Raw genomic sequence first — 9207 nt, forward strand, 5'->3', positions numbered from 1 at the left:
CAGTGACATTTTCCCTTCTCTTGCCTCAATACTGCTTCTCTCCAAAGATCCTTTCTTCTCTTTCCAATGCTTCCTCACTTTTGGTAGGGAAACTTTTATAGGAATTGTCAATTTACAGGAATTCATAGTTATCCCCAGTAGTCTTATAAAATAGGGAAAAAAATCTCAGGAATTGGGGTCTCATGGCCAAGGCATTTTCAGACTTGAGCTGTAGTGCTGGGGTGCCAGTTTTGCACAATCAGGAAATGCCCAATTCCTTCTCACAAGAAATTAACCTTGTGCTCAATTTGATTTGTGTCTCAAGATAGCTAGGAAGGAAAAACAAAAGATTAGCACAGCAGGCTCCCTAATTGTATTGACCAGTTACATAGAAATCTTCTTTTAAATTGTGCACCTTCAAGACAAATAAAAAAGCTGAGTCTCCTGTGACAGTCTGTTATTGCTCAGTGTCAGCAATTAAATCCCGGTAGGGTGGAGTAGGAAATCTCCTGCCTTCCAGTAACAATGACAGGGTCACTGGAGGCAGAAAAGGACGCTCACAGCAAGTCCCCACTCCTTCTGGCAGCAGCAGGACACCCTGTTCAAGTCGTAGAAGAACAATAATAAAACCAGAGGCCACCTTTACGGCAGTTGGAATTTGCCATCTCTTACTGCAGATGCTGGGAGTAAGATGAAAGGTAAAACTGCCCACCAAAACCATGACAAAGTAGGTGGGAAAGTTGTATCCCTCCTCATCCAGATTTCCCATGCATGCAATCCATTTCTAGTTCCCAAAAGGCAGTTTTGCATCAGGATGCAAATGTCATCTTTATGCTGTGGACTCTATTTTGTAATCATCTTAAATTGTGATTCTTCTTGCAACACTCTCCCTTCTGGACCAGAGCAAGCAGTTTCGCTGCTGGGGCTGATGACAACAGCAGACTAACTCACAAACCATATCATCTGGGGCCATCTCTGTCACTTGACATCCCCTTGCACAGTAGGTTTCTTCCCATAGGGCCTATGAATCCATCCACTATAAAGAAACTAAGCAGTTTGCTGAAACTGACACTCCCAACAAGTACACAGACAGCAGGAGAAAATTATTTACATGGAAGATATTGTGACATACAGCTTGAAACAATCCATGAAGATGATAAGCCAAAAATTAAGTTACTTCCATTGTGACCAAGACCAGACCAAGCTTCACAGGACCAGCAGACAGACTGCAGAGATTTCAAGCATCTGCCCTTCTCAGAACTTGAACTCCAAGGTGCTTTGTCAGCAGGAAAGTGTTTACTGTGAAAAAGCTTCATTTACTAAGTCACTTCTGCCATGTAGCCTCACTGAAGGCTGAGAATATAACACATGAACTGAGAGTTCATAGACAGGAACAGTCAGAACTGGAAAAGAAATGCTGTGTCAGAGCAGCATTGGTGAAGAAGGATCTGAGCACCTTCAAGTTGCAGAACTTTCTTCACTTGGAGCTCAGAAACAGGCGATTTGCTTACAATGTAGTTAACTGCCACATGGAAGGCATCGATACTGAGGTTTTGAAAGAGTGCTATATCCAAGTTGAAAGACAAATTGATTTCACTAAACTTGCATAAGCTCATATGTTGGAACATCTTTGCTTAATCTCCTGTCAACTTATCAGAAGCATAAGGAAGTAAGTTTTCCAAAGGTATAATTAAATAGGCAGGCTTTGGGTATTGCACACCAAGGAAAAGAATATCTTACAAGTGTGTGTCCCAGATGTTTCAGCTTTGGCATCCCACAGTGCTTTCCTAGCTACCACACAGTCCCTCAGCAGTCCCCTGTCCCCCAAGAAATCACTTGACCTAAGCATCACCACAATTCAGACCCAATATAGAAGTACCCCAGGACAGTTCACAGTAGCAGCAGTTGAGATTGTACAAGGAAAGATCTGTATGTCAAAGCCTCATTATCATGCAGCAGGATCAATCCAGCTTAGACATGCTCCCAAAATCTTTGCAGATGCTGCATTTCAATACTGCATACCTCTGCAGTGCCTGCAGACTCACCTGGATCCAAGTCTGCACCCCATCACAGCCTCCTTTTGCCAGTCAGCCATTCCTGCCTCAGCCTGCTGGGCATCTACCTGCTATGTGCAGCAGAGCCTCATCATTAATGCTGAGCAGGCTGGTACAACACAGGAAACAGCAGTTTCAGACTTACATAACTGGCCTGTCAAACCTACCCAGACTTCAGCCAACCATAAGCATCACCAAATGCTAATGCTATATTTTACTAGACACACCTGGAAAAGAAAGATAATCCCTCATGTTAGAAGAACAGGGACATTCTGAGCACACCACACCTAAATAGTAAAACCAGTCAGAAACAAGATTAAATGTATGTTGCTGACAGATAAAGAAGAGTGTACAGATAAAGGCTGTCAGAGCTGAGAGTGTGAGTGCTTTTCACAAAGCCCAGGACCTCTGTGATATTTGACAAGTTCAAGGTACTAACAGAACAACTGCTGCAGGGGCAAATATCTTCTGATTTGGGCAATTCCTCTATCCAAAAACCACCCTATCTAAACAAGTGAAGGCTGACATCCTGTTGACAGACACCTGGCTGAGTGGTGCTTGAAATTCCTGCCTGTAACTGCTGGCCAGCATATCCAGCTAGGGATAAAGTAAACAGAAACAACACTACTGCTCTGTTTCATTGGCTAGTTTGACAGCTTGCCTGATCATCTGCTGAATCCTTTATCCAGCCTCCTTTTTCCTCTGTCTTTGCTGGCCTGTCTGTTACTGATGCAGCTACGGGCCAAATGGGACCACACACAAGATCACATGACATTCAGAAGAATTTAAGTTTCTACCCCTTAAACTCCCAGGACTCTCTGAAATCATGGAAGTCCTCCTCACCTTTAGTGGTGTGCAGCTTCCAAGTGAGGCAGTCTCATACTGCAGTTTTAGATCAGTAGATATAGATGCAGCATATGTTGGATCTTGCAGCTCTTTACTTTCCACTATACATGTTCTTGTCAGTTAATTTGCTTTTAAGACTGTGGACTGCAAAGCAGAAGTCAAGCACTGCTGACAGAATTTCCTACCTCTCAGAAGCCCAGAGAAAGAGTTGTTCATGTATTGATAGCAGAGGTAGATAAGGGAAAGAATAATCTTGATGCTTTTAAGACTATAGCCCTGATTATTGACGAGCTACAACATGTTACAGTAAGTTTTCAACAGAGTAGAGCTTCTTCCCTCACAGCATGCTGCCACCTGAAATCCTAAAGGAAGGCATGACACAGAGTTCTTTGTTCAAAAACCAGGAAATGCAAGAGCTTTGCTGGTCAGAAATGGGACTGGAATTTATGTGTCTCCTCCCCCACTAAGGCCCAGAATTAAAAGATTAAAAAAAAAAAGGTGTCTGAAACAGAGCTGCTTTCAGGCACATCTCAGAAAGCCTTCTAAGCACAAAGACAGCCTGAAAAGCCCAACACCTGAGACAGAACAACAAGTGGTTTTGTCCTTTTCAGTTTAGAAAAGAACAGCACTGAAGCCAGATGCCAAAGCCCTGACCAACTGACTGTTACCTCTACATCAGGCCCTTTCTGCAGGACAAAATATCTTGAGACAGAGAAGTAAAAATCTGAAGTTGAAAAGGTTTGTTTATCATTTCAACTAGCAGACAGAGTGGATGAACAGCAGCTGTCAGAACTTACACTCTTTCATTTAGTGGAACAGCCAGAACACTTGACAAGGAAAGCAAGGGAAGTTGGTTTTCACACAACCACCCAGCAGCTGTACACAGCATTCAGCCCCACTCAAAGCACAGGGTACATCTGGATGAAGTGAAACCACTGAGTCACAACTTTACTGAAGCTCATGAAAAACAATAATTCACCTAGACTATGGCAAGTACTTTATCATCTTTACAACTACTCCTTAGTTGACTCTTCCTGTCAGACACAAGACTGACATTCTTAACAGTTTAGTGCAACAGCTCCTGTTTACTATCACACAAGCAAGCCTGTCCTAACAAGTACAGGGAAGAACATCTACGCTATCAGAACAATTCACAGCAGAGACCTGGCTTGACCTGCCACATTTTCTGATAGCATGTTGCCCCAGCTGCAGAGAACTGAAGTTATCAGTATCACTGATACTTGGAGCAGGGACTGTATGTCAGTGTCATAAAGCTATGTAAATTTCAGTGTTATCAGATGACTTGCAAGAGTGATGCAAACCAGAGAAAAATGTCTGTGTCAGCTTATAAATTATGAACGTACATGGCCACAGGCTTCTTATCCAAAATTAATTTTCTCTTTGCCATAAAAAGATGTTTCAAGGACAGGGCATTGGAGCTTGTCTTGAAGAAGTCCAACTGCCTTATTCCAACAGGACACTATGAAACACTCCCTCATACTGACTAATGCATATGACTGAATGAATTCTGCCAGTGACTACTTAAGATAAACAGACAGCACCAGCATTAACTTGTAACAACAGCTTCAAATCCCTCATCAACTGCAGAAGAAAGTTCCTCAGCATTTAATTCCAGCTTTGAGAAGTGTCACAGAAGAAAAAGCAATTGACTGTCTAGTTTAGCTAAAGACAGAAATGGTGGACAGAGCAGAGCTTTGATATATTTTAATAGATGAAGAAATCAAGACACTAAATTCAAAGTGACTAAAATCTTTTAAGCAAGAATAATCTTAACTGATTGTTGACAGACTGTCACAACATGCACAAATCCATGGGTGTTGCCACAGTTGTTTTCAAGCTCAAAGAGATGAGACAGCAAAGATAAGACAGAGCAAAGCAAGATGCATTCAAAGGAGCATGGCCAGCAGGTCAAGAGAGGTGATTGTCCCCCTCTGCTCCACGATTGCTGAGTGTCCATCTTCAGTCCTGCATCCAGCTCTAAGGTCCTCAACATAAGGACATGGAGTCATTGGACCAAGTCCAGAAGAGTCTACAAAAATGACCAGAGGGCTGAAGCACCTCTCCTGTGAAGCCAGGCTGAGAGATTTGAACGTGTTCAGCCTGGAGAAGGCTTCAGGGAGACCTTAGAGCAACCTTTCACTACCTAAAGGAGCCAACAAGAAAGTCAGAGAGGAACTTGTTACAAGAACATATAGTGACAGGACAAGGGGTAATGGCTTTAAACTGAAAGAGATTTCAATTAGGTACGAAGAAGAGTTTTTACCCTGTGAGAGTGGTGAGGCTTTGCCATAAGTTGCCTAGAGAGACTGTGGCTGTTCCATCCTTAGAAGTGTTCAAGGACAGGTTGATGGGACTGGGAGCAACTTGTGGAAAGTGTCCCTGCCCATGGCAGTGGGTTGGAACTAGGTGATCTTTAAAGTCCATTCCAACACATTCTATGATTCTAAGATAAATAGGATATCACGTATCCACACAAAAATATTTAGCCTCAGTCTGAGGAAAGAAGAGGAATGAGTACATACTCACCACAACCTAAAAGCCTTGCCCTCAGGACCATAAGCTCCAAACCAACAAGAGTTCCAGCTCAGAATGTTTTCTGACTGCATTAGTTGATGAATAAGGGATAGTTCATCCACCCTTTTATCATCAAGATCCAATCAAATCAAGACTCTAAAGGAGAGCCTGTTAACTAGCCCAGTACACACCTTTACTGTGCACAAAAGTGTGCTGTAGCTAGAGAAACAGCTTGAAAATTTGCCACAAGAGGAGCTTTGTGAATTGCCAAGGTAATTTTATAGCAAATGTTACCAATCCTTAGTACACAAGGAGAAGGAGGCACTATTATTTCAGCAGGGGAGGTTATGACTGAACAGCTTTTCGTTTCATAGCAGCAGGAGGGGCATGTATAATCCAGCTATATAGACTGGATTTCAAGCTGCAATACAATATACATGCAGCACATCAGCAGTTTAAGGAAAAAGCTGCTTGAAAACATTGCTCTTTGAAGATATGCTCTTCAAAGCACTTAAGACTGTTAAATACCTGTTCAGTATTAGTGTGCATATCCTAAACTGGGGCTATTTTTGAAAACACTTGGAAAAAATGCACAAAGAAGGCTCACCATACAGCAACTGAACACAGGAATTTTCAATCATGACCAAAACAACAGCTATGCATCCTCCCCCATCTCATATTAAGAAGCCCCACACAAAACTTCTAACCCCTTCTCCTCCATGCCTAAGCTCCACCACCACTTACCTGACATTGCACTTGCATTTTCCCAGACACCAGTTAAACTCAGCAACTCACTTCCTTTTTAAGTACTCCACCACACAAAATCTTTCTTTAGAATGTGGAAGAACTAGATGAAGGCTTCTAACAAGCCTGCTCCAATCACACAGCAATAACACAATAACTTATACATTTGACCTCCAATGCTTATTTAAGAAAGTATCAGAGTAGCCCAAATCATAGACCATCTTTACTAGAGTGTAGTCAACTGTGATCATTTGAGCAAGTCATCACTGGAGGCTTCAGGCACTTCACATTTCAAATATGGAAACATTGGCTTTTAACACATGGCTTCTGGCACGCTTTAAGGAAATATTTGTGCATGTTGTCTTTGACCTACATGAATAAAGTTTGGGTTTCCAAATACCACGAGTGCATCAGTACAAAAAACAAACCAGTGAACTGTCAGAACACTAACCAGAACATCAGACAAGCCTTGGGGAAACTTGTATTCTGCAAACAGAACACTGCACATCTCGCTGCTCAGAGCACTGCTGATCTGGACAGCCTTTCTCATCTTGAGCACGAGCACACAATTCAGCAACACCTTTCCTCACTATCCTGGTGAAGAACCAGGGAAGCTGCAAGTTTCTTGCAATTAGTTTCTGGCATTGCTTGACACCCATGTGAGTGGCAAGCCAGTGTACTCCTAAGAGTTCACAGAGAAGAATTACCTGGGAGATGCCTCTGCATCAACACAGACACCATCCTGCAGGAAATGGAACCTACCAAAGTGAACAGTTTTGAGCTGCATTCCTTTTAGGCAGTAGTCACCAAACCATTTACTGGACAGCCTTCAAGCACTTACTGTTTAGTGTATTGAGAAGTCAGGGTTTATGTGGCTAGGAGTTAGATGTACAGGTATAACAGCTATATTCTACTTTGGATAATGCTCAATTCCTTTACCCTTTCTTCCAGCTAAGGGCTCACAGAATTTAATTAACATACCACCATTCTCCACATATCACCCTCTGATCAATCACCTTTTCTCATCAGTCCTACCACTGCCTTGTGCTTTGAAACTATGTTTAAGTAGTATCATGGTCATTTTTGGGCTTTACCACTCAAAAGCTGTCCTGTAGCCCTTACCCTGCAGCTGGGTTCTGCTATCTGCACTTCAGTTCTCTGTGCTGGAAGTGGATGATGTTCCTGCGTGCTGGATCCTGAGCGGGTGCTGGAGCGTTGCATTCCCCACACGCCATGGGAACAGCTTCCCTGAAACAAAACAGGTTATCAGGAGAGAAGAGGGGATCAAGCCCACAGAAGGACCATGTCATGTAAAAACACAGTAAAGGAGTCCTTTACTCAGAAGGTCACTGGGAACCAGAGACACCCTGATGCCTAGAAAGATGGTAAGAGCTGTAAGAACCAAGAACAATTCTTATGTGAAAGGACTCTCCAATATCTGTTATTCTAAGAAAAGTTGCCAAAAAGCAGGTGTTGCAAACCTCACCAAAGGAGATGCTGAATATTACAACTTAGCCTGAACTAGTAGGGACAGACTAACCTCCTGGACAAACAGTTGCTTTGCTTTTTTAAGGAGAAAAAGCATTAATGGCTTTACTACCTACTAAAGTCATTCTCTAGTCTGAAAACACTGTTTTTCTTTTCTTAAACATTACCATTGAAGTATCTGAACATGTAGATCATGTTTGCTAACCAGTCTGGTTTCAAGCAACTCTCTCCATTCCTCCCAACATGTATCTTTTTAAAGTAGCAGTAATTTAGCACCATCAACAAGAATTAAACCAGCTTTTCTTTCCCCCCTCCCCGCCTTGCTTCCTGCATGTCAGCATGGGGCATGGGAACAGAGAGGGAACAGATCTAAGCTCTGAGATCTCTCTCAAGCACCCAGCCTCCCAGCTATGCGACTGCAGAACTTCAGAAAGCATTTTGTCAGCAACAGGAAAAAATTAAAAAGGTGGAGACATCACTGAGAAGAAAAAACCCCCAAGCCTACAACGGGTGAAGATGCTTAAGAAGCCGTTCCTCCTGATCCCAAAGTTACCATTAGGGCTGACCGACTTCGAAGCAACACCCTCGTAATCAAAGCTATTCTATTTTTGCTGGGACAGCCCGCTGCAAAGGAAACGTTTAAAGAAGAGAGGACTCTCTGACCTTCTTCCTCCACCTCCTCTCAGGCGATGGCCTGAGCACCAACCTAAAGCCCCAACACCTCGGTACCGGCTCCCTCAGACCGCACATCAGCCCCATCTGCCCACCCGCTCTGCCACACCAGCCGGCTTCCCACAAACCGAAAAGAGATGCTCTAGGAGATATAAATAAAGCCCCAACCAGCTTCCATCCGCAGCAGCGCTGCAAGGCAACGAGCGCGGGGCTGCTCTCCCCTGCCGGAGCGCCGAGGTCCCCGGGAGCAGACACACACGCACACAGGGCACGGCCTCGCCTCGCCCCACCTGCCCCCGGTCCCGGGAGAGCACAGGCGGCGGCGACACGGAGGAAACGAATTACGGCCGAATTAGTCAGCAAATCGTCCCCGCCCGTCCGGCGCAGCTCGGCGCTCGGGCCTCCGCGGCCGCTGCCCTCCCCTCAGGGCTGGGTCCCTTCAGCCGCCCCCCGGCACCAGCCTCCCCTACGGCGGGCTCCGGTGCCGTCCCCTTCGCGGCCGCCTCACCCGGGGGACACGTCCCCGCATCCCGCCCCTGGGCCGCTGAGGAAAGCGCGATGTCAGCCGGGCTGCAGCCCCCTCACCACCAGCACCCACCTGGCCGCCTCAGCCCCCGCCCTCCCTCTCGCCGGCTCCGGCTCCTTTTGTTCGGCCCCAGCCGCACCGCGGCGGCCCCACCCCGGAACTGACCTCACCCGCCCGGTATGGCGGCCATCATCCCGGCCCCCCGCCGCCGCCGGCCAGGGGCTGAAGGAGGGCGGCGCCATCTTGGGAAGGGCACGAAGAGCCGGGCACGCCGCCATCTTTGTGCAGGGCGCGGTGTATCGGGGTGGGCGGGCGGCATTTCGCGTGGCGGGAGGGGGAAACGCTGAGGAGAGAGGAGGGGAA

At 45.5% G+C, this 9207-nt stretch overlaps 1 protein-coding gene across 4 annotated transcripts in view; it reads right to left on the minus strand.

Moving 5' to 3' along the window:
• LRRC8A (leucine rich repeat containing 8 VRAC subunit A) overlaps positions 1-9135 on the minus strand; it is a 21504-nt gene extending 12369 nt beyond the window's left edge. For 2 of the 4 annotated variants that reach the window (XR_009820038.1, XM_062011306.1), the window contains exons 1-2: positions 9010-9135; positions 7281-7406 (exon numbers count right to left, since the gene is read on the minus strand). The gene's annotated coding sequence lies outside the window, so the exon portion shown is untranslated. The other 2 variants (XM_062011307.1, XM_062011308.1) reach the window with 2 other exon arrangements.
• Between the last annotated feature and the right edge of the window lie 72 nt (positions 9136-9207).

Source organism: Colius striatus, chromosome 19 (genome assembly GCF_028858725.1).
Source record: "Colius striatus isolate bColStr4 chromosome 19, bColStr4.1.hap1, whole genome shotgun sequence".
Taxonomy (NCBI): domain Eukaryota; kingdom Metazoa; phylum Chordata; class Aves; order Coliiformes; family Coliidae; genus Colius; species Colius striatus.